Below are 14,635 nucleotides of genomic sequence, written 5' to 3'. Positions count from 1 at the left end.
ATATTTAAATGTAAAACTACCCACTCTTTTGATTACCGATGTCAAAAATAGAGGTTCCCATTTAAAAACACAACATTAACCTTGAAAGGACCTTGAAGGTTAAGTTTAAGAAATTTTATACAATAAATAATTTACAGATTATGTCATTTTTAAAACGAGATTTTAATGACTTCTTACTTTTTGGCAAAGCTAATAATGATATTCCTAGAAACCACAAAATGCTTAAACCATACGTTACATATTTCTTCAAAAAAAAAATGGGTTTATCCTGTTTTAGCTCCTTACTAAAGATGTATTAACATAATTCCAAAAAAATCAATCGTGTTTTTTATTTCAGAGTTGAGTTCAGAGTTCGAATGCTTACCCAATGGCGACCCTCTTGATTTTGTTCCTCGTGGCAGACAATTTTCTCCTTCTTCTTATGAAAGAGAACATCATCCTGAAAGTTCTACTCAACCAGCCAGATTCTCTTCTCCAGCCAGGCGTATCCATCCTGCTGAATCTACTCTTCGTGTAAGGTCCAAGTCTCCTCGTGCCAGTGACAGGTGCATGGTTCCAAGGACCAAGCTTCCTATTTTAAGCATAGCTGGATATGGAATTGACCAGCTTGAATTTATTAGGCTCATTTCTAATACAAATATGAATCTGACATTCTAATTTCGAAGATACAATTTTCTTGCGGATAAGCTAGTTAAAACACTCATGGGACGAAATCGCTTTTGTCCAATACCAACCAAAGAACAAATAGTACTATCAACATACGATGGTGATGTCTTTGCAATATTGGAGAGCAGTAATATTCTTGGTGGAATATATACATTTTTTGCTAAATTCAACAAGAACGTAAGAGTGAAGATAAATATGCAAAGTCAGAAGATAACTTTACTGGAAAAAAAGCAAATCCGGGAAGTTCAAGTAGGATGCAAACACCGTATAACATCAAATTTTCAAGTACAATGTACAAACGAGACTGTTCCACATCCTTAATTTAATTACAAAAAAATGTAAAACTTAAATATAAAATTTCTTGTCATCCAAAGTCATCATTAAATGCGACAAGTAACTTGTAATTGCAAATTATAATAAAAAGTTGATGAATTATGGTTCTTAAAGGTTGAATATTTTGATAATTTTCCAACCAGTCTTTTTTACTAACAAATAAAAAAGGTTCTGTTTCAGTCCCATGCAAAAATATACTTTAAGGGAAATTATCGTAGGGTCATAATAATAATTTTTTTATGGACGAGATAGCTTCAATGTAGATAGGAAAAATTCCACTGTCAAAAATTTTTTTTTTAAATTACTTGTTTATAAGCTGTGTTAAACCCTTTTATTGTACGCCTTAAATAAAAGTATTGTCACTATCCATTTTGACCGGAAAAATCATTTTTGATACAAAATAAAACTTTTAAATAACTATTTATTTCCTAAAAGTTTTTGAACACTTAAATTTAAGTTTGGATTTGATTTAAAGATTTTATGCAGAATTTTTAATCATTTAAGGAATCATAAAAACACATTTCTGTTGCTAAATCCTTTTCAAATATTTCGAAGGAACTCAAAACTTTATATTAAAATCTTCACACATCCAAATTTATCAAAAATCTCCTAGTTTTGTTTTCGAAAATTTTGTGAATCTTACAGTTTTTTAAATTTAATTGACTGATTATTTAAAATTCATATGATATTAAATGAATGCAGGGGAACTAAGAGAATATAAATAAGTTGCTGAATCGTTCATCTAATTCTTTTAAACAAATAATATTTTATAAATTGACCAACGGCGTTGTCAATAAAAAATGGTCTTTTGTAGCACATTATTTAAATTCTAGGTATTTGGTGTGGATTTCCCTCAATCGTCTGATTTTCTGCACATGTTCGTAAAGATAATATAATTTTGATAAAATTTTGTCAAATATAACAATAAAAATGTTCATAAACAACTTAATAAAGAAAGTGAAATTTGTGGAAGTTTTATGATGCAGAAAATGGGGGTTTCTATTTATATAGCTTGAGACTAAATAGGTAATATGAGTTGGTCACAAATATAATATAAAAAATTTGTTAACAATTTATCCTAGTTATGAATGACAAGATCTCAAAAAGCCGTGCTATTACTCATTTATAAAAAATCTTGGTCTCAAACAATTTAAGGAAATTCGAAAACAAAATTTTTTAATATCTTGCAACTGCGTCATGACGTTCCGAGTATTCACTCGAAACGGGCAGCATGCTCGTACATGCACGATGGCAAGTTCACTTCGAGCAGCAGTGGGACTCCGATGCCCACTGAAGCCTATGGGACGGATCGGATTAAATTATTTCGTGCAATTGAATAAGTATGTCTTTGGCCTTGACAACAGCGCCATCTAATATCTAATAACATACATCGCGAAATAGTATCCAGAAGTTATTGGAGTAATGTTCATGAAGCAGGGCAGTGAATATCAATTCATTCTAACCATAAATGTGTGACTAAGTTTAAAATTAATTTTTACCATGAGATTTCTTGTTAATATTGAACTGAAATTAAAATTACTTCTGAATTGGTGGCGGTGTCGTAGCTAACTGGCTTGCTGTGTAACAGTAAACTTTGGTCCTCATTTCTGTTAAATATTCATTTTACCCTTGTCTGCTTATTAAAAAAAACAATTGTTAATATATTTTTTAGCCCGTTAATTCACTGACAGCCTAGATTTAGTGTTATTTTTCAGTCCCAAAATTCACAATAAATCCAGGTTGCCGTGTAATTTACTAGAAAACTGCCTTTTATTGGAAAAAAATATATTTAATCATACTTCTAAAAATTGCAATATCAATATTCATGGTATTTTTAAAGAGAGAAAGCGTTATTCCAAATGAAAAACCTTCAAAAAAGGCAACAGTTCTTAATGGGAAAAAGTTTATTCATTGACCTAACTTTTTTTTAAATAAGTAAGTGATCTTCAGGTTTATTATTTTTTTATATTTTTCTTTTTTGGAAATATTTATTTATAATTCTAAGCTTAAAAAATAATTTTAAAGAATTGGATTGGGTAATGCTGCAGAGAATTTTTATGTCAAAGCAAATAAGCTTCTATCTATTTATTAAAATCATACTGGATTGCTAATATTTTTCACGCGAACTTTGAAAAATACGTTGAAATAAATTAACAACCACATTCAAAGTTGTGAATGTATTTGTGATTCCACTTCTCGACAAAAATTATCCGATGTCAAATTATTGTATTTGTTAATTGTTGGCAAAGTTTTCAGTCAACTTTAAATAACTAGTAAATCTGGAATCAACTTTGATCTTGTCATTTTAGCGATAAGAATAGCCAATAAAATTGATAATAATAAACCGTTAAGAATTAAAAGTACGTTGAGAGACCGAACTTTTTCAATTAATAATAGTTTTGTATGTCAGAAATGTTTGCCATAGAAAATAATATTTTTTCTTTTCAAAAATAATAGCAACTACCTTAAAGCTGGAACATTGTGAAAAGTGACATAGTTCACTTTGTTTTTTCGGTCCCAATTTCTACAACAACATATATTCATTCACAAATTTTAGTTTAAAAAACTCTATGATATATATATAAAGCTTTTTTTCAAATAATAAATAAAAATGTTGGTCTCCTTTACTTACTTCTAAAATTAATTTTTTTACGATGGTGCTAGCTAATATTCACCTAGCACCGCCACGGTCTAAGATCACAAAATAATGAAAACATAATTCCACTAAAACTTTAAGCTTTTCTTGGGCTCTCGAAATACGGAAAAATAATTTTCCCAAAACAATTTTAAAGTTCCAAAATCAACCCTCATCCAAAAATCTGAATTTTTTACCAATTAAATCCTTCCGTATTTTTAGGCTTTCTAGACTCCTCAGCAATACTCGTACCAAGTCCGATTTTCGGCCTCCAGCCTTAGCTTTAAAAATCAAACACTTTATATCAATCAGATACAAATGTATTAAAATATATGCTTTTTGAAAATTTAAGAATTTTGGGCTCCTCAAAAATACCAACACTAATTTTTGGTCTCCCTCCCTTAACGTTAAAAATCATCCCTTTCCCACAAATAGTACGTCGCCGTAAACTCGATATAAAATCAGTATTGAAAGTAGATTTATAATAATTGCTCATTTGCTCAATCTTCGCTCGATAAATATATTTTAACATAATATGATACTTACGTTAAATTTGCAAGTAATATATGATTAACTCTTAAAAAAACTTTATTCATTCCATCAAAAAACCTGATATGGATATTTTATTATAAACAAATTAACTTAACAAGTAGTCTACACTATGGATTCTTCGTTTGCAAAGTACATGTATTCGAATGGACCACCAGAATATTAATTAGATACACAGTTAACTATATTCTTTATTTCAAGTAATTAGTTTTTCCCTTGATTGCCGAAAATGAAGATAATTTATATTCTGTTCTTCAGCTGGATGATCATAATTAGTTATATTGGTGAATATAATTACAATAATATATGTATCTATAATTTTATAAACTTGTTTCATCTTTTCCTAAATAACAATTTGTCCGACGTAATTCGCATTCGATTTCGACCGCTCTTTTTCTCCAAACTGTATTTTATTGGATCTGAAATCAGTACAAATTTAATTGATTGAGTTAGGGTGAGAGCGAAATTATGTCCGCTCTAAATAAAAATTATGAGAGTCTTTTTTTATTTTTATTTTCTTTTGTACTTTAATTTCTTTGTAAGCATCTCAAAATGTAAACTTTGCGTCTGCGAACTCGCATGCAGCTGCAGAGCTAATGGTGACTGAAAATTATGGGAGCGGAAAGTATTTTCCCTTTTTTTAAATCAAAATGAGTTTTTTTTATAACAGTTCAAAGTTTGAAATTAAAAAGAACAAAATTTCCCCTGTTAGTGATCTACAGTGAGAAAAAAGTACCCTTAAACTAGAGCATATAAAGTTCGATTTGATAGTATCTACTGTAGATACAGTAAATGGTACTCTCGAATACGCTCAAAAGCATAGACTTTCCGATTTACAGCATCTGTGATTGAAACGAAGAAAAATAAATTTTTAATAATCTGTATATTCTATTTTCTGATAAATATATGTATTTCTTTCTAAGGTGAAATTTTGTAATATGAAGGAAAATCTTATTGCATGAAACATAAATGCACAGTCCAAGTCCGACAATTTTCTAACTTCGGGGCTGTAGAGACGAAAAATTCCAGGAATGGCGGACTTAACGGATGCCCCCTCTAGCAGTACGATAATAAATGCGCGCATGCGCAAATCATGGTCATAATAGCGCACGTAGTGGGAGAACCACAATTAGTGTGCGTGCCGTGCGTGCCGTAAGTATGATGACGTTTTAAGGGGAGTGTACACTAGAGTAGGGTCTAAAAATGCATTAGAAATGTTCTGCTTTTTTAATTTTCATGGGGACATCCCAGAAATTTGTTCGAAACTACACCAAAATAAATATTTTTTTTTTGTTTTAAAAAAAATGATATTTAGAGGTGCCGCAAGCGCCATAAAGTTTAACACGTATTTCCAATAAGAAAAAAATACGTTTTTGTAAATCTTTTTCAGAAACCTCCATATTATCTCAATCGAGTTGAAACTCAACATTTTTCTCACAATTAACCATAGAATACGAATAAAATATCGCTTTTCAAATATTAACACCAATAGTCTGTTCCATAGGTTCCCGAAAGATGCCCATAAGTGAAAAAACGGGTTTCGCGAGTTTCTGGCGCTAATTATGACCTTTTTGAAGTTTTTTTATGCAAACTGTTTCTGGCACATTAAAGATCATTTAATACTGATAATTAGATTGTTACATGAATTGTTTAAACAATTTATTATTGTTTTTAGCAATTTTCTCAGAATGTTGCGGGTTTTTCTGAAATTTTTAATTGTTTGTCTATTTTTCGTTAGGCGTGGCTTAATAATTAATTAAACTTAGCAAAAATTATTATTTCAAGAAATTATTATTGTTTGTGACTAGCTTTATCTATAGCAATGCATGATAGTTGCGGTTTTTTGGCAAATTTCACTTTTCTGTTTTTGATAAAATCTTTAACTTTGCTTCTCCTGCTTAGTTAGTAAGAATTAATAAATAAACATTAGATAAAACTACATTTTAAATCATCTTTTTCTGTTTTCTCTAGGGCAGAAGTGGAGGGAGAGGTGAAAGGGCTGATATTAGAATATTTGCAGTTTCAAGTTTTTCTTTTACGCTTTGCAACAAACTGTTTCCTGTAATCAAAAACAAAACTTTTACAAGTCATTTAAAGACCTAGTCCTTTCACCTATTCTTAACTATCCTATTCTTTGTTTTTGCCTTTTGTGTAAGATAGGTTTTTTCTTTAATTGAATTTTTGTTAACTTTCTTTAATTATTGCCTCACCAAATGAGAAAAGGACAGAAAGGTACAAATTGCCGAAAAACCGCAATAAGTAGGTATTGATATAGATGAAGATAGTCATAAACAATTATAATTTCTGTAAACGATTGTTTTTGCTAAATTTAATTAATTATTAAGTTACGTTTAATGAAAAATAGACAAACAGTTGAAAATTATAGGGAAAACATCAAAATTCTACCAACTAAGCAAAGAGAATATTATTAACAATGATAATAAATTGTTTAAACAAATATTTTCGTTAACTTGAATTCATTATTACTTACTCAAATATAATATTAATAATTATAGCAATAATAATAAATTTTTCAAACAATTCAGTTTCTTGACTCCAATTAATTACCTAACTTCTCTTAATTAAAAATTTGACCGAGAGTGAATTTTATTGAACTGAATTTTTGTAGAACTTTTCTAAGAAAATATTATTAATGGAAAATGTTCTTAGGTTCGGAGAAAATTTAGGGAGAAATTTCTTTATTCGTTCTAGAAGCACGTCTCTTTAAATTTATTTCTTTATACAATTGTTATACAATTATTATTATATCAAATTCAAAATATAATTTTTATATACTTTAAACATTGATCAAAAATTTCTTTCATACATATATTTGATCATTTTGTTTTTATTGAACGAATACTATTTAGTTTGAAAAACAATGATCTTGGTATTTTTCTAGGGTAAACAGGGGTATTACCGACACTTTAAGAGAAAGTTTCAGGAAAAAAGGGAATATTAATTTAAAGGCTTATTGTTTTGCAACGAAGATAAATTTATCTGAAAGGGAAGATTTTTTCTGCTTTTAGGCAATAATTAATTTAGTAACAATTTTTTAAATAGTTATGCCTTATTATACTTCTATGTACAAAAAAGGTAAAACTTTTCAAAGTTACCAAGATGCAAGCTTTTAAAATTTTCATTTCTTTAGAAATAATGTGTAACACAGAACGCCTTAAAAATTTTTTAAATAATTTTTCTTAAATATTGATATTGATTTTTTTTTTAATTCATCTCTTTGCTTGAGCATTTATTTTTTGACTTAAAATTTATTCATTTAATTTTTCGATGATAAAATATCTTTTTTACATTAAAATTAATCTTTTTTAGTAAAAATTCATCTTTTCGATTGAAAATTCATTTCACTGATAAAAACGTCAATTATTCTAGTTACAGATTTAACATTTCAGTTGAAATTTCATCACTTTGTTTCAAAATCTAACCATTTTTTAAACGTCAGTTTTTTCTGTTTTTATTCTAAACTTTCGCATTATCGCATTCCAAGTTCTGCATTCGCAGTTTTTTCAAAAAAGGTTTTCACAGAAAATTTTCTTATTAGTTTTCTGAACAACTTCTCTACAATAAGATTTCATTTGCTCAATCTTCGCTCGATAAACAAAGCGATCGAAGAATATAAGAAACTGAATTCGTAATGGCCTAGAAAACAATTTTTTATTTTGTTATACATATATATATATGAACTTTTTGATTATATCATCATTCTGAGAATACTTTAGAGAGTATCGAAAACCACAATAAATACAACTTTTTCACTCGAGGATAAAAGATGCGCCATCTAATTTCCTAAAAAAATGCTTTCTTAAAAAATAAAATTTCCTAGTTTTGATTTTTAGTTGCCAGGGCACTCAATTATCGTCTCGCCGTTAAAAAATAATTTTTTATAAAAAAGCATAAACGTTAAAATATAGCAACATATTAAAAAAACTAATGTTTTTTTTCATACAGACTTAAGTTCACAGTTTGATTTTTTGTCTAATGGTGAGCCTGTCCCTGGTGTTTCTCCTGGAAGACAATTTTCTCCTTTTTCGGACAGACAAAATTCTAATGACAGGTCTCTTCTTGCAGCCAGACTTTGTTCTCGAGCCACCTCTCTTACTGCTGAACCTTCTCTTCATGTCAGGTTTAGCTCTCCTCTTGCCAGGTCCATGTCTCCTCTTGTCAGGTACAGGTCCCCTCTTGCCAGGTCTACAACTTCACCTACAGATCTTGCTTCTTCCGACATACTTGGATATAAAATAGATAAAATTTCATATATTCGACTTACTTCACATAAGAATTGAATTGAACAAATTGTATAAAATATATTATTATTATTTCTGTTTTGAAGTCGCCCTTAAACGTTAAAAGTAACTTTTAGCTACAAATGATAATAAAAATTCAAGGTGTCATGGTTCCTAAGGCTTCAATATTTCATTAAATCCCCAACAAGTCTGTTTCGTAAGTAGATAAAAGAAATTTTTTTATTCTCTTCAGAAAATATTTTTTGAGGGCAATTCTTATAGATTTAAAATGATTTGCCTGTACTAATTTCCGCATCGCTGCTTGTGTCTTGCAGGCATGAGTCCTAACCGTCTCTCGCACAGTGGGGCTAAAAAATGTCCGTGGATAAATTGATTATCAGAAGACAATTATTATCCGGTTTTAATTTTTTTTAATGAAAGCTAATAAAATTTCGCATTGAACTCTCATAGCCGATTTTGTAATTTTTGTTTATTTTTTTGTTACAAATTTATTGAAATAAAAGAGTTTTTCAGTTGAATTAATAAAGGTTTATAAATAATTTATTATTTTTACAGCAATATTATTTTTTTAAATATCCATATCAGGTATTTTTGACGGAATAAATAAAGTTTTTGGATGGAATCGATCACATCTTAGTTGTAAATAAAACCTAAGTATAATATTTGACCACCAAATGAAACTTAATAATTGTTTAGGCTACCTTAATTAACAAATGCACTATTTGGATATTTCTGGAGGTACAAACTTGATTTTTTCAATGCAATTCACTGTAAGTAATTAACTTCTAACCTCTTGAAAACATTTTATGCCAATAAACAATTTATTATGATTATAAACAATTCGTTAAACAAATTTGAATTATTTTCTGTATTTATAAATAAAATACCGCTTTTCTCAAGAAATTAACAGCCAGTTATTTAGAAACGATTTTTAGCTATAAATTTAATGTATTCCATTATATTTTAAAAGAAAAAAATTCACTTTGCAAATGCTTTAACCAACAAATTTGTTCACTACATTGTTAATAAAAATAAAAATAGTGGATCGTTATCAAACTAGAAAAAAACTTGTGGCCTGTTAATTCCGTGAAAAAAGCGGTATTTTATTTATAAATACATAAAATCATAAAAATTTGTTGGAACAGTTGATGTTTACAATAAAAAATTGTTTACTGTCATAAAAATATTCTTATAAATTTAGAAGTTAGTAAGTTACAGTTAATTGTATTAAAAGAATCAAATTTTTACCTTCAAAAATAGCCAAATTGTGCATTTGTTAATTAAGGTAGTTTAAACAATTATCAAATTTTATTTGCTGACATAATATGATACTTACGTTAAATTTGCAAGTAATATATGATTAACTCTTAAAAAAACTTTATTCATTCCATCAAAAAACCTGATATGGATATTTTATTATAAACAAATTAACTTAACAAGTAGTCTACACTATGGATTCTTCGTTTGCAAAGTACATTTTTGCACTATAATTACTTGCCTTTATCGAAAAAATAAGACTCGATCTTCAAAATTTGTCCCCTGATATTTTCTATTAATTTTATAAACAAATTATATAAACAAATTCACAGTGTGAACAATTAGAGCCAGGAAAAAATCGTTTTATTCTCTAATTTTTCTAAGATTACGTTGCCAATGAGGTTTATTCGTGATATTTTGTTATTTAATTATTATATATATTTATACTTAATTATATTAATTATAATATTATAATTTTTCATCGTTAAACCTTACTAGCGATATCATTTAAGCAAAATTAGGGAAAAACCCGTATATTTTTCGATCTCTAATCACCAAGTTGTAAAATTGACTATATAATTTGTTTACACATTTTTTCCATAATTAAACATCACCGCGAAATCATTTAAGAAAAATGAGGGAAAAAAGATTGCTTTCTGCCTTTAAATGTTCACTCTGGATATTTATTTATGTAATTTGTTTATAAAATGAATAAAAAATATCGGATGATAATTTTGGATCACTAAACATCACTGGCGACACTTGTTTACACAATTTGCTAATTAAATTATTCAAAACTACAGAAATAAAATTTTCCATTAATAGAAATCACTGGCGTCATAATTTGAGAAAATTAAGAGAAAAATCGATTTCTTTGGGCCTGTAAATGTCCACACTAGACATTTGTTTATAAAATTCATACAAAATATCGGATGACAATTTTGTATCAATAAACATCATTGGCAGCATCATTTGAAAAAAATAAGGAGAAAAAATTATTTCTTCCAGCCTTTAAATGTCCACATTGGACATTTGTTTATATTATTTGTTTATGAAATTAATAAAAAATATCGAAAGATAATTTTCCATCACTAAACAACACTGGAGACATAATTTGAGGAAAATTAAGAGAAAAATCGACTTCTTTCTGCCTTTAAATATCCACGCTTATATAATTATATAATTTGTTTTTTAAATCAATCAAAAATATCGGATAATAAAGACAAAAATTTCATATTTTTTCCCTTTTTCAACTACTCCCTGAAAGAAACTGTAATAATATATTTTTACCCCCTCCCCTCCCTCTTACTGTACGTTATCTTTTATGAACGGAATGAAATGGCATTTCATTTACGAATTCAAATTTTTTTAATTTATTAAGTTATTTAAAAAAAATGTCTTTTCTACTATAAACTATGACTTTTTAACCAAAATATGAATTTTCAGCAACAAAATAATTTTCCAAAAAACTTGTGCAGTTTTACCAAAGAAACAAGAAAATGAAAACTAAGCTAAATTATTTTTTTATTTCAAAATAAAAAAGATAATTTTTTAAAGAAATGGTTAAACTTTCAACCAAAGAGATGAATTTTTAACCAAAAATGATTACTTTGTAACAAAGCTGTTGAATTCTCTAACAGATAGTTGCATTTTTATGCCAAAAATATGAAGTTTTTTCTTCAAACAAATTGATTTTTAATTTTTTTAAACTTTTAGCAGTTGAATTTTCATTAAAACAAAAAAATTCGGTTGACTTTTCAAGATCAAAATATTGATTTTCTTGAGAAAAAAATAAGTTTCTACGAAAAAAAATTGAACGCTCAATACAAAAAGTAGAATTTTGTTCAAACAGAAAGGATGAATTTTTAACAAAATAGTAAAATTCTCTACCATATAGTTGCATCTGTATCCAAAAAAGGTAAGCTATGTCTTAAAACAGATAAATTTGTTGTTTTAAAAAAATGCAGAAAAAGTAGAATTTTGATCCAGACAAGATTAGCGTTCTCTTTTCTGCACAATAATATTTAATTTAAACAAAAGGTAAATTTTCAACAACAACAAAAACAGAAGAATTTTTACCTAAAATGCATGACTTTTTAACGAAATTTTTTAATTTCCCACCAAATGGTTGCATTTTTATGTAAGAAAGATGTACCTTTTCCTCAAAAGCAGGCAAATTTTAAAATAAAAAAGACAAACTTTTTAAAAAGAGGTTGACTTTTCAATCGAAAAAAAGCTGCTAAATTTCAAAGAAAATTGTCGAGCCTGATTTTTAATTTAGTTTTAAAATTTTATTTTAATAAATAAATATGACGAAAAAAATTATAAAATCATTTTTCATTCTATTTTTTCTATAACATAAACCTTAAAAAAGTAATATCATGTTCTGAAGGAGCACGAGGAACGTTAAACAGAAAAAATGTTAATTTTTTGTCATATTTATTTTATTTATAAAAAAATTGAAACCCTAATTTGAAAATCAGACTCGCCAAATCTCTTAGAAATCTTCTCGATTTTTTTTTTCAAATGACTGTTGTATCAATCGGACAACATTTGTGGTCTCTACGTTTTTTGGAACCAAAAAACTAATTTTTTCCCACTGCGTATATCCGACTCCCGGCTTAGCCGGTCGCGGTTTATAAATTTCTAGAACTGCTGGCCCACGCATATTCTCAGCCTACAGAGCAGTGCGCGAGTACTCAATCGTGTATCTTGCTCAATATTCTGCGATCCAACTGGAAATCGTGCAGGGGACCCCGACGCTGTGCTTAATTTCTAGTGATATTAAGGAAGGTGCAAGAGGAGAAGAAAAAAACAATCGGGATTACAATAACAACAAAATTAAATATGCCAATTTTAACCTATAGAAGCTGAGGAATAATTGTAAGGTTCTGATCATTTTCCAATTTGAAATCATTTTTTTGGAATGAAAAAGTTCATACTGAGCAATTTAAAAAAAAAGGAATTGAATCGGTTGATAATTGCGACAAAAAATTGAATGAAATACACAAAAAAAATTCTCCGGCGGGGAATCGAACCCCGGTCTCCCGCGTGACAGGCGGGGATACTGATTTTTTTTTGTAACGTTGTTTATTTTACCGATTATTTACAAGTATATTTAGATTAGTCGGTCATAAAAAACAATGTGAAAACCCGTGCTTATTTCTTTTATAAATTCTGAATGCTTCACATTTAGTGAATACTCGTAGATGTATCGAATAAAGTTAGATTTATATGTAATGTACTTTTTTTCTTACCGCTTAGTTTCAGGCGGGGATACTTACCACTATACTACCGAGGATTCTGAAAAACTGAATTTTTTTTCGCTCAAAAGTCATCTGTCCCAAAATGTTCACTTTTCTTCAATTTTCCGAACAGTTTACACATACCTTCTAGTCTTATTTATTTTTAATTGATTATAGCGATATTTGCAGTTCATAGTGCTCAAGTGTCCTAAAAATTGTTTAAAAAGACTTTATTCTAAGACTCAAACCAGCTCCAAGGGAACGAGTTCAGCATTTACCTTAAAAACAAATTCTTTCCTATTTTACCGAAATTAGAATTTTCTTAATTTATTAAAAATAAAAAGTGCACAAGCGTCTGTTTTTATTTTATTTATTATTTCGCCAAGTATCAGCAATAACTATTGATTATTGTGAAAAAAACCTACTTAAACTGTTGGCTCATACGGTAAGTATTACATCGCCACATAATTTCTTATGGTAATTTATCATTCCGAATCAGAGGATATGTCACACTTTTGATTTCTACCTTACCGGCCTCAAAAAAAAAAATGTTTGACATCTGTTTGGCATTTAAAAAATTCATTACTACTTCAATGTTCCTTAGTCCAGTTTCTTTATTGTTTCAAAGTTTCAATGTGATATCTCATAGCGTGTAGAATTGGGTTTGGAAGAGGAAATCTCGGTAAGGTAGGAATAAAAAAAAATTAATGTGCTTAGTCGCTGAAGTAGCATGTATTTTTTTAAACTCTTTTTTCAAAAGTTTAAATAATATTTATTGGTGAATATTGATTTTTGTTGATTTTTCACACGGTTTTTGCAGTTATCATGCGAGTTGGAATCATTCGACTCTCAGGGGTGCGGCTGTTAGTGGTACAGCGTTGAATTTATAAATGCCCTATATTACTAACCGCATGTAAGCGAAGAGCGAATAAAAAAATTTTTTAATTTCATCCTGATTTTCATGCTGTCCAATGGGTCAATAAATAAGTTATAGTTTATTTTGTCAAAGTAATCATTTTTAAGTATTAATTGCTAGGTTAAAAATTGTGTTGGCTACATAATGCGTATTTCGGAGCTAAAGAGACACAGGTTCCGTGGTGTAGCGGTTATCACGTCTGCTTTACACGCAGAAGGTCGCCAGTTCGATCCCGGCCGGAACCACTTTTTTTCGTAATTTGTAAATTTTAAAAATTTTATTTTATTTAATTCTATTTTTCTCTCAACGTATCGTTGATGCTATTACTGGAACGTCTTGTATTAACAAAATAGATGCATTAAAAAAATCGCTGATTTTTCAACCAAAATGATTTTATATAAATAATCTTTAAACAGAAAGAAAAAAACAATTTTCAACTGAATACTTTTATTTTTAAAAGAAAAATTCTCGCGAAAAATGTAAAAGTTAAAAAAAAAACAATTTTAAAGAAATAAAAAGTTTTTCAACTGAAAAGATGGTATTTCAACTAAAATTTTGAATCTTGAAGTAAATTTATAAATCTTTATCCAAAAAGAGCACTTTAAAAAAAAGCCACAATTTTTCAACCAAATAGTTGAACTTTAGAGCAAACAAAATTTCTGAGTCAACAATGAAGAACAATTTCAACCAAAATATTGAATTCCCAAAAGAAATAAACTGTTTGATTTTTCAATAAATAGGATGAAATCTCACCAAAATTGTTAAATTTTCA

The 14,635-nt window shown here is 28.4% G+C and overlaps 1 non-coding gene across 1 annotated transcript; it reads left to right on the top strand.

The window, feature by feature from the left end:
- The first annotated feature begins 14,035 nt into the window (after positions 1-14,035).
- On the top strand, positions 14,036-14,108 carry Trnav-uac. The gene has a single exon. It is a non-coding gene; the product is annotated as a tRNA-Val (tRNA).
- The last annotated feature ends 527 nt before the right edge of the window (positions 14,109-14,635 follow it).

Source organism: Belonocnema kinseyi, chromosome 8 (genome assembly GCF_010883055.1).
Source record: "Belonocnema kinseyi isolate 2016_QV_RU_SX_M_011 chromosome 8, B_treatae_v1, whole genome shotgun sequence".
In the NCBI taxonomy this organism is placed as follows: Eukaryota; Metazoa; Arthropoda; class Insecta; order Hymenoptera; family Cynipidae; genus Belonocnema; species Belonocnema kinseyi.
This window is presented reverse-complemented; position numbering and strand designations above follow the sequence as displayed.